The sequence below is a fragment of the Artibeus jamaicensis genome, unplaced genomic scaffold (genome assembly GCF_021234435.1).
Source record: "Artibeus jamaicensis isolate MK-2021 breed Jamaican fruit bat unplaced genomic scaffold, CSHL_Jam_final scaffold_1964, whole genome shotgun sequence".
Lineage (NCBI taxonomy): Eukaryota > Metazoa > Chordata > Mammalia > Chiroptera > Phyllostomidae > Artibeus > Artibeus jamaicensis.
In genome coordinates, this window is record NW_026522030.1 from 18,739,961 (window position 1) to 18,763,274 (window position 23,314).

Here is a 23,314-nt window from a genome sequence, read left to right on the forward strand (position 1 = left end):
AATCATTGGTTTGATTTTTGGCTTCATCCATTCCACTGTTCATTCCCTGTAAATTTTTCTTTATTTCACTCAGTGTAACCTTTATTTCTGCCTGGGTCTTTTTTATACTGTTGAAGAACCCAATGAGTTTCTTGAGCATCCTAATAACCAGTATTTTGAACTCTGCATCTGATAGATTGCTTATTGCTATTTTGTTAGTCCTTTTCCTGGAGTTTTATCTGTCCTTTCATTTGGGCCATATTTCTTTTGTTTTTTTTCAAAGGCAGTTTTATAACTTTACTCAATGATCAGCAGTTAGTTCTCATCCACACTAACTGTTTCTACAAATTTTTGAAAGTGGTGACAGATACATAGGTGACCAATGTATAGAGCTTATTTGGTGAATCTTCATCCTCATTACATTTTCTGGACAACCACACCTGGATACGGTATGGGACGTTCCTTATTCCTTTGGCCCAGACAGCTTTGTTGAGCCTGGTGTCAATGCGCACATCTGGAGTCCCCATCTCCTTCATGGCAAATTTCCAGATCTCTTTAAGTGCTCGAGGGGCACACTTCTTGAAGCCCACTCCATGACCGCACTTGTGGATGTTGATGGTGTAGTCTCTGGTCACTACCTCATTAATAGCAGAACGGCCCTTCTTACTCTTGCCAGCCTTCTTTGTGGGAGCCATTATGACGGGCCCAGGTTGAAAGAAAGAGTGCAAGGGATTGTCTGGGCCATATTTCTTTGTCTCCTCATTTTAGCAGCCTCCTTGTGTTTCTTTCTGTGTATTCGGTAGAGCTGCTTTGACTCCCCATCTTAGTATAGCATAGGCTAATATAGAAAAGCACACTGTAAGTTGGATAGGGCAGAGACTTAGGTAATCACCTGGGCAGGGCAACCTGTGTGAACTAGGTTGATGGAGTCTCAGAAGTTATGGGGACTTATCTTCCTAGCAATGTAACCCTGGGCTGGGTAGTCTCATGTGAGGCTGGGATCCCTCCCAATTATTTTCCACCACACATGCATGTGGGACTGCCTGTTCTGTGTCTCTAACCCTCCTATCCATAAATAATTGTGACCTCTTTAATTGCTTGGTTGTCAGACTTCCATATAGTTCAATTTTCTGATGATTCTGGGTGATAGTTGTTTTGTAGTTGTAATTTTTGCTGTCGTTGTGTGAGGAGGTGAGCTGTGTTTACTCATGCCTCCATCTTGACTGGAAGTCCCAGTATTGTTGACTACAGGTACTATGTATAGGTTTTTGTTTGAACACCTGTTTTCACTTATTTTGGGTATATACCTAGGAGTGGAATTACTGGATCATATACTAATTTTATGTTGAAATTTTTTGAGGACCTACCAAACTTTTCTATGGTGGCTGCATCATTTCATATTACTACTAGTGAGGCAGGAGTATTCTAATTTCTCCATATCTTTGACAAAACATTATTTTCCATTGTTTGGATAGTAGCCCTCCTAATGGGTATGAAGTACCATCTTATTGTGCCACCTTGGTTTTTAAAAGATAATTTCCCTGTGTGTAGAATTCTCAATTCACAGCTTTTTCTTTGGTATATAAAAGATTTCATTCTACTGTCTTCTACCTTTTGTTGCTTTCAACAATAAGTCTGCTGTCATCTATATTTTTTCCCACTGTATATAATGTGTCAGAATGCTTCCCATATTTCCTTTTTATTGTTTATTGTGAGCAATTTGATTACGATGTGCCTTAGTGAAGAAAACATGAAGTTTTCTTCATGTCATTTTTAGTGTTTGGGATTCATTGGGGCATCTTGGATCTACATTTATAGTTTTCAACATAATAGAAAATTTTTGCCCATTATTTTTAAAATGGATTTATTGAGACATAATTTACATGCCATGTAATTAACCCACTGAAAGCGTAATAGTAATAATAATACAAGAATAGCCTGTGTTGCATACTCACAACTGTAAACCTACTTTTGCCCTGCCCTGGATTTTCCAAATCCAGTGTAGCAGGGGTACACACTTTTTTTCAGTTTTAAAGATCCTGGGGTAGCCTTATTTCTATAGGCCATCCCTATAGAAATAACGTCTAAAAGATGTAGTAAAAACACCTCTAAAAGATGTAGTTTAGTGACTTCGACAAATGAAATACTTCAAAGCATATATCCCCTAAAATGGGCCAAAGAAACTTTCACATTATCTATGTGTTTCTCAAACTAAGAGTAACAATCTAATGGACCCACTTAAAAGGACAAAGATCTCATGGACACCTCCAGGATTGACATAAATATATTTTAATGTAGTTTAAATGTGTACCAATATACAGGTGGTATAACCTCATTATAAATAATGAAACCAAAACATTTATAAAGTAAATACAATACTACAAAGACCATCAAAATCCAAACTAATACATTCAATGTGATAGATTTCACTTCTTGCCGACACTCGGTGACTAGCTATTTACAAAATTGCTACGTGGCTGGCCAGTTAAGGGCAAGGTTCTTTTGATTCCAACATGCCTGTGTGTGTGTGATGCCTGTGTGTGTGTGATGCCTGTGTGCGTGGGATGCCTGTGTGTGTGTGATGCCTGTGTGCATGGGATGCCTGCGTTCTTCCACAAACTCTTTTACTCAATCTTCTGAAAGTGTACTTCTTCCAGGGCTGTGATATTTCATCTTCAGTTAATACTTTGAAATGAGGTCTGCTTCTCTTTTCTCATTAACTATTATAATTAAAGCACTACTGCTTGGTCCCAATTCCATCATAAAAGTGCAAATGTTGACAGTGTGATGGTTGATTTATGTGTCAATTTGACTGGGCCACGGGGTGCCCAGATATTGGATCAAATATTACTCGGATGTTTCTGTGAGGGTGTTTTGGATGAGATTTACATTTAAATCTTTAGACAAAATAAAGCAGATTTCCCTCCCTCATGTGGATGGGCTTCATCCCAACAATTGAAGACTTGAATAAAATAAAAAGGCCAATACTTCCACAAGTAAGAGAGAATTCTTCCTGCCTGACTGCCTTTGAACTAGGACATGGTGGTTTGTTTTTTTCTATGTCTCCAGTTGCCCTTCTACATTTAACTTTGACCCTCTCTACCGCTCCCACTCCATTTTGGTGTGGTTTCTCCACAGGTGAACGGCAGTTGTGGAGAGAAACCTAAAGAACTGCCTCTTTTGATCCTAATGGTGCTGCTGAAGCCACTGTGGAAAGGCTTGATCTTGGGTCTCAAAGGTTTATTGTTGAGGCTTTTCAAACCTGGATGGGTGCTGTGTAAGATCCGACGAGAGGGTGTGGGCAGGTATGGGGAAAAGAGCTTCACACCTAGCCGGGGTCCCCTTTCCAAGGCTGGCTCTAGTCCTTTTTGCTGCCTGCACAGTGAAGTTCACTCTCCTTGGCTTGGCCCTAAGGCCTTTTGCCACATGGCCCCATTGACCTCTCCAGCCTCACCTCCGCCTTCAACAAACCCAAACCATGGGACCCATCTGCTCTTCCTGGGACGCAGCACTTCTTTCCTGCCTCCAGACTTTGCCTTATGCTGTCTCTTTGCCGTGGCTGCCCTTTCCCCAATGTTTTACCCCTCAGATCTTTTCAGTCTGCAAGGGTCAGGTCTAGTGTCACCTCCCAGGAAGGTGATGGCACTCTTCCTGTCCCCAGCTGCCCCCCACATAGCCCATCTCTGGCCCTTCCTGTGGCCCTGTCGACTGTACTTTACTGGGCTTGGGATCTGTTTCCCTAAAACCCTGGGGAAAGCTACCCTTGGCTTGCTCCACCCTAGTCAGTGCTTAGCACATCTTACGCAGGGAAGGTGCTCAGTACATTGTGTGGAATGATGAGAACAGGAGGTGTGGGGAGCCTACTCCCCACGTGCTCCTGGTCACTGAGCAGTGACAATCTCATGGTGAGCCTGGAATCAATGGAAGGGGACCACTGAGGCTGCTGTCCATTTTCTCATCTGGCACTGGGGCTAAGGGCTAACAGCAAAGGAGGGAGCACAACTGCACTTTGACTGGAGGAGAGTTAAGGCTTTCACCTTCCAGGTCCTAGGAGGAGACAAGATGCCATGTTTGCTCAGCCACCATCACTCCAGGGCCCAAACCATGTAGCTCCCCCCAAGCAGTACCTCTGACGGCACCTCTGAATGGAGGAGCAGATGATAGGGAGGTCTGTTGATGGTGGAAGAATTTTCAAAGTACTTTTGATTATGCAGAGTTTTTGCCTTCTGTGCTGAGTTTAGCCCCCAACTCCAGTGTCAGTTTTGTCCACCTTAGCACCAGTACCTGGTATAGTGCTTGGCTCCTCAAACATTAGGATTAGGAGGACCCTTAACAACATTAGAGTCCATCCACATTTGATGGAGAAATAAACAGTAGTGATAACCATTTATCAAGAGCTAACTCCATGCTACACGTGCTAAGCACTCTACATACATTATCTAATTTTGTCTTTTTTAGCGATGTGAGCTGAAAGTTAGCATATCTACTTTTTTTTAGATTATGAAAATCTGTGTATAAAGAGCTAGCTAGCATTGTTTCTTTCACCAGGTAGCAGTCTCGGATAATATATTCAAAGAAGGACAGGGGGTCCAACTTGATGCAGCCTATATCCTTTGAGTACTAATGGAAACTGGTGGCCCATATATAGGTCCCATTTCCAGGTCAGGCAGTGTCAGTGTGAGCAGATGCTGAAAGGGTGTGAACTCTGCCTGAATTTTCTCTGGTGGTTCCAGTAGAGCTGCCCGCAACCCATCCTGCTTTCAGGGGTGCAACAGGGCAAAAGGTCGCACAGCTGGTGACTTGCAGAACCGGGTGTGTCCAGAACTCACTGGCTGACCTTATTCTACACTGCTTCTCATTGCATCTGGAGGAAATAGGCAGAAATTTGACCTGGTCCCCTAGCCCCTCAGTCAGGATGGCCACTTCATCCAGAGGCGCCTCCATTCCTGAGCCTTCCAAGATATCTGGCTGCAAGGACACCATGAAGAGGAAAAAAATGTCAAGTGCATTCTAAGAACCACCTGCATTCTCTCGCTGTGTCAGGAAGGAGCACGCACTCAAAGACCCAGCCAGGAAGAAAGACTTGATCTCCTGGACAGGATCCACTTTGCATGGCGACGCCTTCTTGAGTCGAAACTCTGGTATGAGGCACGACTTGTTTAGAGCAGTTAAAAGCAGCAATCCCCATTGTGTCAAGTGGTGACAGTATAATCCTCCTTAACGATTTTGTTCCCTCTCCAAATTCCCCTCCATTATGCATCCTTAAAAAGGGACTTCAGATGTCTCTTTAGTTTCTAGCTGTACAAGTGAAGGGGCATTGGTGAGAGGGGGAGAGGCGAAGACTGTCTCTCTGCACTCACGTCGCTCTGCGATGCATGACTGGAGATAACCGTCCCCCTGCCCCAAGGTTTTCGGCTAGAGCTATTATTTTTTAAAACTTTTAAATGGAAATTGAATTATATGCAATAATAGAGATATCGGTTTACTAAATCTCACATCCTCATCATACAGCTTTAATAACATCAACATATGACCAATCTTGCTTCATGTGCACCCTATCCACTCCTAGCCCTTTGCCACGGGATTATTTTGAAGGAAATCCCAGATGTGTCTGGGATACATGTATTTTTTGTCTCTAGAAGATAGAATCTCCTTAGAAAATCACGTTTATTTATTTCTACAGAAAGAGGAAGGGAGAGAGAAAGAGAGAGAGACACATCGATGTGAGAGATAAACATCAGTGGATTGCCTCTTGCACACACCCTGACCAGGGACTGAACCTAAGACCCAGGCACGTGTCCTGATTGGGAATCAAACCAGTGACCTTTCTCTTTGCAGGACAATGCTCAACCCACTGAGCCACATTGGTCAGGGCTAGAAAAAGGCCCTTTCAAAGATTATCTATAATATTCTATCACATCTAAACATTTAAAATGACTCCATCAAGTATCCAGTCAGTGTTCATATTCATTCATAAATATATATATATATATATAAAAGACTATCAAGAGATAGTCTAACTCTGCACATTGAATTTGGTTACTATATCATCTCCTAAGTCTCTTTTAGTCAATGTGTCCCCCTTTTTCTTCTATTTTTAAAAAAATTTTTATTTTGAAGGAACTTAATTGTTTGCCCTGTAGTTTTCCATGTTTGGGATTTTGCTGGTCACATCCCTAGGGGGTCATTTAATATGTTTCTCTGGTCCCTGGGGTGGAATCTAAAAGTGCTGTCGAGTTCAGTTTGATTTGGGGGCAAGAAAGTTTGAGAGTGGGTGCCCTATACTTCCTGTTGCCTCACATCAAGAGTTACATAATATCTGGTTTTCTTTCATTTTGGCTTATTAAAATATTGATCATTGGGTTGAGGTGTTTTCGGCCTGATCTATTAGTTATAATGTTCCTCGCTGGCCTTTTGCCTAAGGGCTTGCTTCACATAATGATTATCAATGACTAAACATTACATCAGCAGGAGTTTTAATGATATTCTAATTCTGATATTCCGTCTTGATTTGTTAAATGTAATTCTTCTATAAAGAAAAGCTTGAGCTCATCGACTCTGGTTACTATGAAGTAAAGTTCATAAGGGAAAGGCAGGGTAAAGGCTTGATTCTTTATCCTTACTTACCTGAGCTGGTTATGTATTGCTGCATATTAGATTAACCCCAAACTTAGTGGCTTAAAAAATAACCATTTTATTCTGTCTCATAATTTTGCGGGTTAGAAATTTGGGCCAAGATCAGCTGAGCAATTCTTTTTCAGGTGGCACTCACTGAGGTCCCTTCTGGAGGATCTGGGCCAACTTTGCTCGTATGTGTGATGTTTTAGTGGGAATGGTTGGAAGGCTGAGCCGTGGTTTATGTGTATAAACCAGCTGAGAAGTTGTAAACAGCTTTCACATTTATTTTTTCATTAGATCCTATGTTTAACTCTAAGGGTAGACTTGGAAGGAGTTATTATGACTATTTCACAGATGAAAACAATGAGGCTCAGAGGAGTTAAGTGCATAGTGACCCAACTAGTTAATGGCAGATCTGAGTAGAATCCAGGATAAGTCTAAATGTGATTGTTCCTGCATTTATTTTAAAAGTTGTTAGTGGTGACTTACCACATCTCAGGTAATAGTCTAAGGAGCTGGAGAAGCAGTCATAAGTAAGCACCTTCCCTCTTGGAGCTTAGGAAAGTTAAATGTTTATCTAATAGGAAAGAAGAACATCTGCCATATAAATGAGGAAGCACAGCAGACCTAAACTACCCAGAGAACAGATAGATACTCAGCCAAGCCTGGAGGGGCAGGAATCAAGGCAGGCTTCCTGGAAGAGGTCAAGATTAAATGATTAATGAGCTACTCCGGCTTTGTGGGATGGAATGAGATTTATCTAGGCCAAGGGGTTTATCCAGAGGTGAAGAGGTGCACAGAGATAGCCATGAACTGCTTCAGTTGGGTGTGGGAGGGGAGGTAAGGGAATTCATTAAGGATGATGCTTAGGTTTCTGGCCTGAGCCACTGGGAGGAGGGGGTGCTACTCACTGAGAAGAGGAATAGAGGAGCAAGAACAGGTTTGAGAACTGTGTGTGTGTGGGGGGGGGGCAGGGGATGACTGTCAAGCTTCACAAATCCTCAGGTAAATAAGAACCTTCCCTTTCCCTAGAGAAATCTACAGTCCAAGGAGGGAAGCAGTGACATGAACAAATAATTCTGAAAAGTGAGAGGTGCCGAGTGGTAGACCTCTGCACGAGGTTCTGGGACTAAATCTGCGGGGTAGGAAGAAAGAGCCATCTGAGGAAGTTTCCCAGAGTTGGTGGTAAAAATGTAAAGGCAGGATAGTTCCAAGCAGAAGAGGTGTGATCTCACCTATAAGTGGAACCTAATCAACAAAAAACAAGCAAGCAAAATATAACCAGAGACATCGAAATGAAGAACAAATGGACAGTAACCAGAGGGGAGGGGGGAGGGGATACTGGGGAAAGGAGGAAGGGTTTTCAGGAACACGTACAAAGGACACATGGACAAAACCAAAGAGGGGTAGGATCAAAGGTGGGAGGTGGGGTTGGCTGGGGTGGGGGAGGATGGTGCAGGTAAAATGGAGACAACTGTACTGAACCACAATTAAATTTCAAAAACTAAAAACAACAATAACGACAACAACAGAGGTGTGAGTGTGCATTCCTAGGAGCTGGAGAGGCCGGCAAGGGATTGAATGGTATTGACTTCATCTCATTGGTGAAGGGCTAGGATTTAGGAAATCCTTCTTCAGTCACTAGAATGTAAGTTACACAGGGGCAGATCATTTAACAGTGCCTTGCACATAGTAGGCACTCATGAAATTTTGTTGAATAATTGATTGGCTGATGTATTGAAATCTTTGCTTTTTCTTCCATGTTGTTGGAGATTTCCCAGCACCGTCTATTTTTTTCTTTTTGAAGATTTTATTTGTTTTTGGAGAGGGGAAGGGAGGGAGAAAGAGAGGGAAAGAAACATCAGTGTGTGGTTGCCTCTCAAGTGTCCCCTACTGGGGACCTGGTCCACAACCTAGGCATGTGCCCTAGACTGGGAATCAAACTGGGTGACCCTTTGGTTTGCAAGCCAGCATTCAATCCACTGAGCCACACCATCCAGAGCTATTTCTTTTGATTGTATGCATTTTATAATAAGAATAAGAGAAAATTCATCTGCCACATTCAAAGCAGATTTTATTCATTCGTTTATTCCTTCTTAAGCTAATGACCAAAAATTAATTAATTGACTGCTTGATTGGAGAGGGAGAGAAAGAAACATTGATTTATTGTTCCATTTATTTCTAATTTTTAAAAGAAAAATTAATGTGTAAGTGGCTTTTGTGGGTCTACAAATTTTCCCTACAAGGGTTGAATATTATGAAAAAATTGAAAAATGCAAAGAAATACATGGATCATTTTGAAAATATGAATAAATGCTAAAGCATTTTAGTTAGTATTGTTTTCATTAACATTAGAAAGTTGGGAAAGGACAGAAAACTAAGCTAAATATAAACATTTTCTAGATATTTTTAAACTGGATATTATATCCTGAGCCAGCAATCGAAAAGCAAGTGTTTTCAGATGTCAACATTGCTGGGGTGATAAAAAATAATTCACAACTAATCAAAAGTCATCTAATGGTAGAAGGGAAGGGAGATCACTTTGACTCATGCTCCACTCTGTTGTTGCACACGTGAGAAAGGGGCCCAGAAAGGGAAGGGGGCTCATTTAACGTCACACAGCAAGTGAGAGCCAAGAATACCATCCAAATGTATTGTTCAGTGCTGAGGTGGCTGTTGTTTGTGTCCATCTAGAACCCCTTCTGCCACTTCAGGACACAGAACTCATCCCTGTAGCCACAGGTGGGCACGTGGCGCCGGCTGAGCCAACAACTGTATGGCACCTTACTCCCTTTGATTTTAGTCAGTGGTTCTAGGAATGATTATGTGGCCCAAGCTTGACCAGCCAGAATCCTTCTCTGGGATCTGTGATAGTGGATCTGGGAAAGGAAAGGACCTTTTAAGCCTCTCTGGTTATAAAGCGGTGAGGACATGAGCTCATAGCTAGGGTGGCTAGTCCTGTGTCACGTGGAAAGAATGACAGAAGGAAGACAGAAGGGAGAGGTGCTCCAGATGGGATTTGAGTTACTTATTCTAGTTGCAAAGGTGTATATACCCTGAGGGGTTTTTTTTAGCTCTTACATATTTTTTTTAATAGCAATGATAATGTCCTTCCAGTAACCGCCCTGTTCTTTTATTATTTTTCTTCTTCTCTTCCTTAAACAATTTGGAATTGGGGTCCTGTCACATGTAGCCAGAGAGTCGAGCCCAGGGTTTCTCCACAGCAGCAGTTCGACATTTTGGACCAGATAACCCTGTGGCGGGAGGGGTTTCTCTGTGCACTGTAGGGTGTTTAGCAGCAGCCCTGGCCTCTGCCCCTCTAGATGCCAGGAGCAGCCGACCCCAACTGTGACAACCAAAAAATGTCTCCAGACATTGCCAAATTGTCCCTGGGGGGTGGGGACAAAGTTGCCATGGTCGAGAACCACTGGTCTTGTCTAATACACATGGCGACTCTTAACGACAAAGATGGAACTACCAAATCAAGCTGAAAGGATCCAGGAAGTGATACTACAAAGAGATGTTGCTACATGCAGAAGTTGGCTCTCTCATAGCTGTTGGAACAATAACAAACACCACAAAATGATTTGGGATTTTACCCATGACACAGGCGATAACGCTGTACCTAAGAATTCCCACGCATTGGTGAGACGCAGCACTACCAATTAGTTTTATATCTGTTGTTTTAGATCTTGGAGGTTTGGGTTCAGTGAACTTGGACTGGGTGTCTCCAGAATGCTCACTACGTGTTCCCCTGAAGCAGATATTCAGGTAGCCAAATCTTGCTGCAATTAAAATAACAATAAGATTCATTGCACAATGGTGTCAGTGGAGATCAGTAAAACCCACGAAGAATCAACTTCATGTTTGTCAGAACTGTTTTTGAGGAAGCGCTCTTCGGAGGAGACATGGCAAGGGACGAAGTGCTAACGCAGGAAGCAGAAGGACTAGACGTAAGCTTGATGCTGCCACCAATGCTGTGCGACATTGTGCACGTGTCTGCCTCTTTCTGGGCTTCAGTTTGCTTCTCTGTGTAATGAGGGTTTGGATCAGACAGATGCTGCGGAGGTTTCCCTTCTGTGACTCTGGTAGGAAGATGCTCTGTCATGTCTATCTCGGATTACCTATGCTCAATGCAGGAACTGGTGCAGCACCAGAAACCAAGTAGGTACTAAGTAAATGCTTATTAAATGCACAGATAAATGATTTGCTTAGAGATAAGTGAAATAACAGCCCAATTTCCACAGATGTATAGAATTGGACAGGATCTTAGAACTGAAAGGGATCTCTAAGCTTATTTAGTTTAGCTTCCTAACCAAAGCTGGAACCCTCTATGTTCTTTCTGACAGGTGAACGTATAGTTTCTGTTTAAATACTTCTGAAGACAGCCCTGGTTGGTGTGGCTCAGTGGGTTGAATGCTGGCCTGTGAACCAAAAGGTCACTGGTTCAACTCCCAGTCAGGGCATATGCCTGGGTTGCAAGCAAGGTCCCTAATTAGAGGTGTGCAAGAGGTAACCACACACTGATATTTCTCTCCCTCACTTTCTCCCTCCCTTCCCCTCTCTCTAAAAATAAAGAAATAAAATCTTTAAAAAAATACTTCTGATGATAAGGAACTCACTCTCTTGTAGGGGCAGCCAGTTCCACTTTTGAATAGATTAGATATTAAAAGTTCTTTTTTTTAATCTAGAACCTAAATTAGCCTCCTTGTAGCTGTCACTTGCTTCTAGTTTTATTTTTTAATTACCTTTTATTTTAATTCAAGAATAAATGCATATAACTCAAAAAGTCAAATAACACCAAATATCTTGTTTATAATGAGACACAGCTCTCTTCCTCACCCTCCCTTACCCCCCTCTGTCCCCTCTGTCCCCCCGCCCCCCGCCCCACGGGCCACTTCCTCCCTGCAGCCCTTCTCCACTCCTTAGCTGTTTTTTCTGCTGCTCCTGTCTGCGGTTCTAAGAGGCTTAAACTGTTATTTCTAGGTTTATCAAGTTTAGACATTATCCACGGATTTCCCATTTTTGTAGAAGAGGGTTTACCCTTTTTAACTTCCCCTCCCCAACTTTCTCTCCCTTGATTCTCTCACTTCTAGTATCACAATGTTTGGTCCAGTCAGCGTTCAGTGTTTTCATTACTATGGCTGTGTAAATAGTGTTAAATGCTACGCCTACTAAAATGCTATGTTTCCTTTCTTGTACTTCTTTCTGTTTTTCCCTGAATAATTGCTTTGATCAGTTCTCTTTGTCCTTTCCCCTAATTATTCCCAAACGTTTCAAGTGAATTGTAAAACACTTAATACAACATTATTTAAAAGGTTTAATTTTTATATCAGTTATACCTCTACTAGCTTGAAGAGTCAAGTAACTCTATAACACTTGACAATGATAAACCCCTGAATTTGTGCCACAGGGTGTACTTCAGAAAGCACCTTCACCTAACCTTGAACGACAAATGTGGCTCGAGGCTGTTATGTTTTGGTAACAGGTTAAGAAATGGAAGCCCAGAGAGGAGAAGTGACCTGCCAAAGGCCACACAGCAAAGGCTGCAGGAGCAGAGCCTTTCACGCAGCTCAGCATTTTCCCAGCCACACTCGTGTCTGGGAGCATTACTTGGAGTCCAGACTGGTCAATGGTAGAATGTCCTCTACAGATAAGGGGCTCCGGAGAGGCAACTTATTATCCCCAGACTGGAATAAATCGCTTCTGTGCAAAGCAGGGTGCAGCAACTGGCAGGGCTGAGCGGGGTTGGCAGCCATCCGAGGCCTTGAGTGAAAGGTGAGAATGTCTCCACGCCTGGTAATCCCACAAACAGGGTCTCTATTTTTTAAGATCCCTAAGCAGTATTACACAAACCCTCCAGGGGCTTTTAAACTTGACACGCAGACAGGTGAGCAGGGGCAGGTGGGTAATCTCGCGTGTCCCGTTGCGCCTCCCTTGCCGGTAGAGAAGAGCATCGCCTTAATCCCTACAAAGCAGATCTCTTCTTGCTCCTGTTGGGAACCAGAAGGGAAGGAGAGAGGAATGGCCCCAGGCCTGAAGTCTGATCACTCTTACTTTGCAGAAGTGAGCTCCTGCAAAACTTAGAAACAAGCAGAACAGCCCCTGCACAGTTAGGACTGGGGAGAAGGCCCCTTTGACTCATGGCTGAGGGGCTGATGGAGATCAGCCCCATGGAGGTCGGAGGATGCTGTATCTCCAGCTGTTTTTTCCTGAAATGAGGCAGAGAGGCTTTGTCCATGGAAGAGGGACGTGATGCTCTCTAACATTGCCCCAGATATTCCCGACTCTCTTCCCTGGCCCTACTCTCCAAGTTTTCCTCAGCTCTTCAAGGCCCAAGGTCTCATGCTTTGCAACCACACACAAGCCTTTGGAACAGCACCAGGAGCGATTCAGCCGCAGCTCTGGAAATGGACAGACTGCCTGCTGTGGGGACTCACACCCAGAGCGTCCTGGAGCAGGTGTGTGGGGCCTAGAGAGGGACACAGGGAAGTGACAGGCCCTCAGCCCACTGCCCCGACCCTGGAGTCCATAGTTCTATTTGGGTTGGGAAAGCTGGTGGTACAGACCGCCAAGCCCTGGAGTTAGAGGAAATCTTTGTGACGTCTCATTTAAAAGAGAAGAATTTGAAGTTTAGGCTCCATCCAGTGTTTGGTGACATGGTTGCTAAGAACGATAGCAGTAACTGGGTACTTACTGTATGCCATGCAAAGAGCAAAACACACTGCATCCATTAACTCATTTAATCATCCTAGTAACTCTATGAGGGGTACCGTTATTTCTTGCATTTTGGGGATAAGCAAACTGGGGCTCAGAGGGGTGAAATAATTTGCCAAAGCCATGGGGACTAGAAAGAGGCAGAGGCAGGACTTGAAGCAAGGCCTCTCTGCACACAGAGCCTGTGCAGGCACTCAGTGGGGTATCAGGTAGGACAGTAGTTTGTATATAAATTGGAGTTTCACATCCTCTGTTCCCGTGCTCATGTCTGTCAACACTGAGGAGAAACTGGGGAGGCCGAGGTGGAGCAGGGAGCCCCCGGGCCGTGGGTCTCAGCCTCTGGAACTGACTTGCCGCGTGACTTGAGACAAGTATCTGCCTTCCCTTCTCTGGCCCCCGATTTCTTTCTTCTTGGGGGAAAAGTGATGAAAGTGCATTCTACGCTGCAGACAGGGATGGTCATGTGTTGTGGACATGTTTCCATCCATCCCTGGGTGGCAAAGGGGAGAAAGGCCACCAGAGGAGATTCTGGGCCGTGGCACAGAGCCTGGCCTCCCCAGAGGCTGGGCGGCTTCTAGACCCAGCCAGGCCAATGTAAAACCTGGGCTTTTGTTTGACTTGGCTTCTTGTACCTTGTTTAGTCTGCAGAGCAGGGAGCTTATCCTCCTGCCTTTGTCACAGGCCATTAGTACATACATAATCCCCAGGGGTTTACTGCTGGCTGCTTTCTCTAGGAATTCGGGGAGGGCGACAGAGGGAGCGCAGCTCTTAGGAGCTGTCCCCTCCCTGCCCCCATCAGGGCAGCCTCAGCTGAGCACCCAGGCCCTGTGTGCTGCTGGTCTGCACTCTCGGCTGTGCGACCTGGGCTGGTCTCTCTCTCTCCCTTTCTCTGGGCCACCATCTGCCCATCTATCCTTACAGGAGAGATCTGGCTCAGATGCCTTCCAAGGGACCTCAACTCCATGAGAATCTGAAATACAGTCCTGTGTGGTTTCTCTCCTTCTAAGCCTCCTTCCTCCCTCTACCGCCCCTTCCGCCAATGCAGCAGCAGTTGGTAGGTCCTTTTACTGATCTCATCTCTGCTCTGAGCGTGGGGCCGACCCCTCTCCTGCTTGTACCTCGGGGATAATGATACCTGACAATTTACCCTGCTGCCTTAGGGATTAACTAATTAGTGTGTATTGAAGGATGGAGGAACACAGTACTCTCTTCCCATAGGATGAATTTTCTCCTCTGAGTTCCTGCTACTGTCCTCACAGTCTCAGGAATGAATCAGAAAGTCCTGAGGATTTTGACTTCCAGCCTTCCCACCACACAGATGAAGAAGTGGAGGCCAGGGTGGGTCAGCAGTAGCCTAGGGTCATGCATCGGTTTGCAGCCAAGACGGGAGCAGAACTCAGGGCTCTGGACTTCAGTCGAGTGCCCCTCTGCCACACTGAGCACAGTAGTCATGGTTCAGGTCTGTGGCTGTGGTCTCTGTGTGCAGGGGTGGGAGATGCACCCTGGCTCATAGCTTGGTGTTAGGGAACAAAAGTTTGCTTCAGGAAGACCTGGGTACCAGTCCTGGTCTTGACTTAATGAGTGACCTTGAGCGTGTCACCCCTGCTTACTGCTTAATTGTCAGTTTCTTCATCTCCAAATGGGAAAAAATGACCTCGAAGGTTACTGTGAGGATGGGCCCAGAGCAGGGGCTCAGAGACAGTGGTAATTGTATGGTTATGATGTTTTTATTGACGGCCAGAGCTCACCAGAGAGCTGCTCAGTGGTGCTGCAGGGCCAGGTGCCCCTGCGGCCGCACCCCGCCTGGGGGCACCTCGCTTCATCCTTGCCCTGAGGCAGCATGGGAGGTGTTGCTACCCCATTTGACAGAGTTGCACATGGGGCCTCAGAGAGGAAAATGACTTGCCCAACGCCATGTTTGCTTTAGGAGTGAGATGACCTCGTTTTTAGTCTCTTCGCCTGAGCAGAGTCTGCAAGCTAACTGGCCTCGGTGTTGTGGAGGGCATTTTCGTGGTTGTATTGCATCACTTCTGAGGTCTCAGGATGGGGAAGTTACGAGAAGGCTGATCTGACTAAGTGTAAGAGGAGCTTTCCAGCAGAGCTCTCTAAGATGGAGTGCACTGTTGCAGGGAATGGTGGTGACGTCCATGTCACAGGGGACACGTTAGCAGAAGCTGGATATTGTTGACATGATCAGTGCATCAGATGGCAGGTGTAAGTCCCTTCAGTGGGGGTGACGTGCTGCTGGAGGAAAAGAAGGGGCTGGAGTGTAACTGAGGTCTGATCCAGGCTCTAACACTTGCCGCGTTGGGCAAGAATCTTCGCCTCTCTGAGCTTGGTTTCCTCACCTGTAAAGAGAAAATTGTGACCTCTATCCTGCTTACCTTCCGGGACTGTAGTGAAGGGTCGGAGACAGGCAGACTGCAGCTGTGTGGGAGTGAAAGGAGCTCCTCACTCAGCTGGCACTCGGAGACTGCACGAGAAGGACGCAGTGGGTCGTTCTGCACAGGAAAGGGCCTTCCCGCTGCGGGAACAGCATTGGCCGAGACTTGAAGGCAGGAAAGAGCACAGCATATCTGGAGAGCTAGGGTTGACGTGAGGACGGAGGAGGGCTAGCCGCAGGATCAAATCTCGGGTTCCTGGCTCCATCACCCATGGAGTGCCCACTGAGCTGACTGGGAGAGGCCACTGGGGCAGGCCTGGTGAGGGGCCTATCCATCCAACCTGCCCAGCACCATTCAGGACACGTGACAGGGATGGCTTTGAGGGGTCTCCTCTCTGCGCCTTACTCAGAATATTGTCTCCCTGCCTTGCCTTCACTGGTGGGCTCGGGTCCTTTGGCATACCCTTCTGGTCTTCAGCCTTCCTGCCAAAAGCCTGCCCATGACTCAGGCTTTAGCCCTGCTAGGCTGGGCTGCCTCCTCCTTTTGCAGGTCCTGGGCTGACTGCAGGATTGACTTCCTGACTGGCATTCCTGCTTCCAGCCTCACCTTGGTCCAGTTCAACCCCCCACACAAGTCATGGGAGCCTTCCTTAAAGTGACTAGAAGAGCAGACACCAATGCCTAAAGGTCGGCTCCGAACAAGGTGTGCGCATGTCCTCACTGAGCACCATCCTCTTCCAGAGACTAGTGGAAGGAAATGTCCTGCCTAAGGCTTTGATGTGGCCCAAGTGTAGGAAAACTCCAGCCAGGGTAGCCATTGGATCTAGTGCCGTGCACACGGTAGGCTGCCTGCCCAGTGTCCTCTCTCCCCTTGTTTCTTCTAACAGAACCCTACTGTGATCAAGGGAGCCCCATCATACACAGCCACAACCATCTGCCTCTGGGGGACTCTGACCCACCTTCAGCTTCAGAGATGAGCCCGGCTGGTTCAAGGTCAATTCCATTTCACTTGCCCCATCCCTGCCCCAACTCATTGGTTCAGGAAAGGTGTGAGATTCGATTTTGGCCAGTGAAGCACAGGAGGCACCTGTTGGAGACTTTGGGAGAATGCATCCTTGCCTCACCCCTGAGAAAGCACGATGGTAAGAACTGGTCCCTCTGCTTCTTCAGACTGATGTTGAATGTGAATGTGACTTCATGTGAATGTGACATCTGAAGTCACCACAATCATGTCCTTTCTAGGCAGAATGGAGAGCTCAAAAGAATCTTGGACACCACTGAACCCCTGAATCAACCAACCCTGAAGGCCATCTCACTTCTAGAATTTCTGCTCTGTGAGACAATACGCTTTTGTTATTTGCAGCTGAAAGCTTCTTCACCAATGTCATTGGTGACATTGGGTGTCACCAATGCATTGAGATGAGGTGTGTGTCCCAGCACTCTTTCAGTTTCAAGTGACAGAAACTCACTCCAACTGGTCTGAGCAAAAAGAGGGACATACTGCTGTGCATGATAATACAAGGTGGGTCTTCTTATGGGTGGGTGAACCCATGCAGATTATGCAGATTTTGGATAAATGCTTTTCTTCTGGTAGCTGAGAGCCTGTGCTGGCTTTGAGTGTTGCTTAGGTTTGGAAAAGTGTGTGTGTGTGTTCTAAATGTGACCAATTGGAAGACTATGGGAAAAATGAGCAGGCACTTTTAGCTCACACTGGTGGAGACACATCAACGATGACCTTCTTTGGAGTGCCTAAGCCCACCCCCTGTTGTTCTGCAGGGACCCAGACTTTGGGAGTGAAACCGCTGCAGGGTTACTGTGTACTGTGGATCCCCTTGACTTTGGGTTAGTCCCATCCCTGCGATCAGGGCTGAGCTTTTCCTAACTGGTGGAGTTCCTCTGGTGAAAACCGACAAAAGGGTTCCTCTGTCAGAAAGGAAAGGGGTCTTCAAGATAAGAAACATGAGGAGACCCACCGTGGAGGGTTGATAGCTGTTTCAGACTCTCGGGAGAGTTGGGGTCCACTTTCGTGGCTGCATTTCTGTTGCTCTCTGACCTGCAGGAGAGGCCCTGTGGTTGCAGCTGTTGACAGCGGGCCAGCGTCAGCGGGTGGCCTTTCCCACAGCTCCCACATGGCGAGACCCTGCCGCGGTAGCTGCAACACGTGGCAGAGACTAGAGCAGAGCAAACAAGAGCCCAACGAGGAGCTGAGAGTGGTGGACAACTGAGATCCTCTGAGGTCCATTCCTCAGCCCCAGTGGGTATCTAAGTATTTCCCTTTTGGCCCCAGAGTCAGGTTAAGATGGGACTTGAGGAATGAGATACCACTTCACACTGGTCAGAATGGCCATCATAAACAAAGCAACAAACAAGAAGTTTTGGAGAGGTTATGGAGAAAAGGGGACCCTAGTGCACTGTTGGTGGAATTGCAGGCTGGTACAACCACTATGGAAAACAGTATGGAATTTTCTCAGAAAACTAAAAATGGATTTGCCTTTTGACCTGGCAATTCCACTGCTAGGATTATATTCTAAGAACCCTGAAACACCAATGCAAAAGAACCTATGCACCCCAATGTTCATAGCAGCACAATTTACAATAGCCAAGTGCTGGAAGCAACCTAGGTGCCCATCAGTAAATGAATGGATCCAAAAACTATGGTACATATACACAATGGAATTCTATGCAGCAGAAAGAAAGAAGGAGCTGCTACCCTTTGCAACAGCATGGATGGAACTGGAAAGCATTATGCTGAGCAAAATAAGCCAGGTGGTAAAAGACAAATAGCACATGATATCACCTTTAACAGGGACCTTAACAACAAAACAATCAACCAAGCAAAATACAACCAAAGACACTGAAATAGAGAACAGGCTGACAGTGTCCGGAGGGGAGAAGGGAGGGAATTTCAGGGGGAAAGGGGGAAGGGTTTACAGGAACAAGTATGAAGGACACATGAACAAAAACTAGGGGGGGCACGGAAATGAGAGGGAGGCAGAGAGGGTTGGGTGGGTGGGCTGGGATGGGATGGGAGTAAAAGACAGAAAATTGTACTTGAACAACAATTAAAATTAAAAAGGAAAAAAAAAAGAGCTGGGACTTGAGGGTGGGCCAGGACCTAAGAAGACACACCTCCTCACCCCGCAGCTTCTCTGCCCTCTCGAGGCCTTCTGAAGCCGCATCTCCTGATCATGGGCTCCCACTCTCGCCTTTGGGTCTGAGCTGGGGCCCAGATGCCCTCAGTCTAGGGTATTGTTCTCCGAAAGGAGGAGTGATGCCCATCGCCTCCTCCCTCCTGTTGGGAGGCTTAGGGACTTAGTGTAGCTGTTGAGAAATAAAGCTTTTTAAGCGGCAAGCATTGTATTGTGATCCACAAAACTGTCTGTTTCTAAAACTCCCTTGTAGACACCATCAAGCAAAGCCTGGCAGGGTTCTATTTGTTTTAGTTTGGATTTTTCCTCCAAAAGACTGCTAAAATTGCTTGGTTAGATATGAGACAAGAAGCCATTTTCTCTTGTATTGCTTTGTTCTACTGTACTTTCTCCACTTGGAAATTTTCTGGGTACAAGAGGAAGGAGCTGCTCCTTGACCCCTTTGCCTGAGACTGGCCTTCAAGGCTCTTTTCCGTAAATTGGTCTCAAACGGCCTTCTCAGACATATCCCCAGCTACCCCCTTACCAGCACATATTCTCTCTTTTTTTAAAAAAGTAGATGTCTCTATTTTTAAGTCCAGAGACCCACAATACCCTTTCCCCTCACTAGTCTATTCCCTCCTGCTTAAGCACCCCCATTCCCTTCCCCAACCCAGTCTCCCCTCTACATGTACGAAGTCTCCCTGGCTTTTAAGACCCAGGGCAAATGCCTTTTGTGCCAGTGCAGGGAGCAGCGTCACCAGAGAAACCTTCATGCAAAAGCTTCACCATGATTAACCATGTGACTTGAGACAAGAAGCTTCACCTCCCTGAACTTTATTTTCCTTGTCTGAAAAGGGGAGACAATAATTCCCACCCCACAGTGTTGCTGAGAGGAGTGGACACAATGTAGGTGAAGTGCCTGGCACACCGCAGGTGCTTGCTTCCCTCTCTTTGCCTTGCTGGAAGAGTGGTTTGCTCAAGGTCATACTCAGCCCATAATCTATAGTTGGCCTCCTCCATACTCTGCCTTGAAGGATCTCGGCCAAACGTGCCTCAGGCCAGCCTTGAAAGCCAGGCCCTGCTGTTTCTTGGACTCACACTGTGGCCATTCTGCCCCTGAGTGCTGATTGTAGACTCACTCAGCTTTCCTTCTCCACTCCCTTTCTCTGGGCCATTGGTGGAAACAAGGTAGCTGGTCCGTGGCTGTTTAAGTTCTTAGGAAGGAGTAATCTCCTCCAGCTTGGGAAGGCTTCCTAGAGAACCTCAATGGTAGAGGTGCATCAAGGGAAGTAACACTGTCCACAAAGGCAAGAAAAGCTTGAGGCCTGTTTGGGAAAAGGCAGGGAGTTGAATATGGTTGGGATGCTGAGTGTGTGATGGAGAATGCTGAAAGGTGAGGCTGGGGAGTCAGAGTGATGCCAGGCCACAGGAGAACTGGAGGCATAATGTTACCCTACCGACAGAGGGAGCCACTGAAGGTGTTGGTGCAGCGGAATGGCAGTGTCCAGGGTGCATCTGGGAAGAGCACTGTGAGGGTGGCGTGGAGGATCGGTTGGAGGAAGCGAGACTCAATGCAGGAGATTCTGGCAATAGTCAGGAGCCAGGGAGGAAGGGCCTGGGAAACAAAGATTTTGGAAGGCAGGATGGTCTCCCCCCGAGGGCATGGACTCCTCTGTGCCCATCTTCCTCTTTGGGCTTCCCAGTTTCTCAGACTCCCATGGGTACGGAGCATCTCACCTGAGAACCAGAGATGTGGGCTCCCCTCGTTCCTCTCTATTCTGGCCTCACTTTGGCCCCTGCCCCCCCCCCCCACCTTTGGTTCTTCCTTTGCTGGTGTCGTTAACCCTTTCTATACTGAACACAACTTTAATCTTATCTGAAGTAGCAATAGCTTCCCAACAGGTCTCTCTGTCCCCATTCTTACCCCCATAATCTGATATCCATCCAGCAGCCAGGGGGAGCCTGTGAAAATATATGTCAAATAATGTCACCTCTCTGCTCCAAATTCCCCAGGGACTCCTCATTCACCCAGAGTAGAAGCTGCCTCCTTACAATGTTCCTCCACGCTCTGCATCCCTCTGTGCCATTTCTGAAGTTATCTGCTCCTACTTTCCTACCCCAGCCTCCTCACGGAGCCTCCAGCATACCTGGCATTCTCTTCCTCAGGGATTTCACATCTGCTGTTCCTTCTGCCTGAAACACTCTTCCCTATGGATGCCCTTGACTCTCTCTTCACCTCCTTCACTTATTTGTCCAGATGCCATTTTTGCAGCAAAGCCTTGTCTGATTATTCTATTTAAATTTGTAACTCTCCCCTTCTCACTTACACTGTGTATCCTCCTTTCTTGTTTTATCCCTTCCATCTACAGGTCACCTTATGCTATAATGCATAATCTTATCTATTATGCTTATTTTTTGTCTTCTCCTGCTAGAAAGTAATCTCAAGGAAGAGAGGGAATTTTGTCTGTTCAATTTCTGATGTATCCTCTAACACCCCAAACAGTGACCTCATAGGAGGACACTCAATATTTGTACAATGAATGAATGAGTGAATGAATGAATGAATGAATGAATGAATGAGAGAGTGGCTGCCTTTGAGTCCTGAGAGGCTCGGAGAGCTGTCCCTGGTGCTGCCCTGGCTCTGTCTCTCCCTGTCGTTTCTGCAGCTGTGTGCTGACCTCAGCTTGTCTGGTCACTCTCAGCTCCCCTGGCCCCTGGCCCTACTCATTCCTCAGCTGTGATCCAGCCAGTCAGAGGGCAGGTGAGGAATCCACAAGATTTACAAGGAGGGGTATGAGGCCCATGAACTCGACTCTGAAGTTCCCTCAGGGTCAAAGCACAAATTCCTTGGTGTGTGTTAGAAGGCTCCTGCCTCCTGCTTCAGCTGGTCCCTGCACCACTTCCTCCTGCTGCCTGTGCTCCTGTCCTCCTTCTGTTCCTTGACACCTGTGGCTCCAGATTCCACACTGTCCCCTCCCCTTGACGTCTTGTCTGGCCAGCTCTTGTAAATGCTGGATGGTTTTGTCTCATAGATGACTTTCTCTGGAAGGCCTTGTTTGATTCCCGGATAAGCTTCACACTTCCATGAGCTCTGACCCTCCCATTTGATGACAATTGTTATGCTTGTAATTATTTCTCATTGCTTTACTGCTCATTAAATCATAAGTCTGTGTGGGCAGGTGCCAGGTCTGCTTTGCCCCGTATCTTTGGAGCTCAGCACAGGGGCTGGCATGCTGGCAGGGCACAATAAGTCATTGTTGAGCAAATGACTGAAGAGGAAGCAGGAAGTGATGGATGGTAGCCCAGAACGAACAGGCTCTGGGATCCAAATGCCCTGGGTTCCAGTCCCAGCTCTGTCCCTTACAGTCTGTGTGCCCACGGGTCAGTCACTGGCCTTTCTGAGCCTCCACTTCTCATCTCTGAAATATAGATAGTAATACAGCTGCACCAGGGTTGTTGGAATAAGTACATGTGGTGCTGAGCAGATACTTGGTACTTGCTAAGTGCTAGAAAAATGGCCTCTATTTAATGATGATATTATAAAACAGTAGTAATCATTCCTCCCTGTTCAGCTTGTCTGCAAAGTGCTTCCGAGACAATTGTCTTATTTCATTACTTACTACATTACCTGTCTTCGAGTAGCTCTTGGAGGAAGGAAATGGAGATTAGATAGGTTTAGTAACTTGCTCAAGGTCACCTCGCATTGTAGGGCCAGGCTGAGGACCAGGCAGCATGACTCTGCCCCTCTTCTAAGGCCCAGTGAGCCTCTGCTTTGTATTTTGGCTACTTGGGTACAAATGTTACTGGATTGTAAAGTGCAAGTATCATGCCCAATTCACTATAGAATCCCTAGTTCCGAGTGCAAAGGCCGACAGAGAGCAGGTAGTTGGCCAACATTTGTTGAGTAAAGTTTATCCGGGACTCACACTGCTCACCCGCCTGCCTCCAGATGCTCCACTGAGAGCAGGACCTCTTGACTAACTCCCACAGGCCTCTTTGGAAGGGCCAAAGGCAGGCCCCCGAGAAGCAGTGTGTCCTCACAGGAAATAGCCACCGGTGTCACTGGAGCGTGTCCTTGGCTCCGCTGAGGTACGAGTCAAGTGTCCCCTGGAACCCTGGACACCTCGCTGTCTTAGCACTTGCTTGGGTATCCGCTCACCTATGACACCTGGTCAGGAGCAGTACTGGAGAGGGCATCGTGTGCAGCCAGGCACCTGGGATCCCCATGCCTGGCTCCACCCAGCGGCTCTGGGGCTTGAGTGCCATCTGTGAGCTCTTGGGCAGCATCTGGGCTGTCGAGCCAGCCTCCTGGAAGACATGCCAACCTCAGGTCCTTTGGACAGGTAGAACATGGGCCCAGAAACTTCTTGCCAGTCCCAGGGAACTGAATTCATCTGGAGTCTGGGGATTTGAAGTACTCGTCTGATTCTTTTATTCCTGAGTACTCCCAACCTTATATCTATTCTGTTTTGAATCTAAGGCACGT

The 23,314-nt window shown here is 46.5% G+C and overlaps 1 pseudogene; it reads right to left on the reverse strand.

Annotated features, from left to right (window-relative positions):
* Positions 1–294: 294 nt before the first annotated feature.
* Positions 295–674, reverse strand: LOC119045904 (60S ribosomal protein L31-like; annotated as a pseudogene).
* Positions 675–23,314: the final 22,640 nt, after the last annotated feature.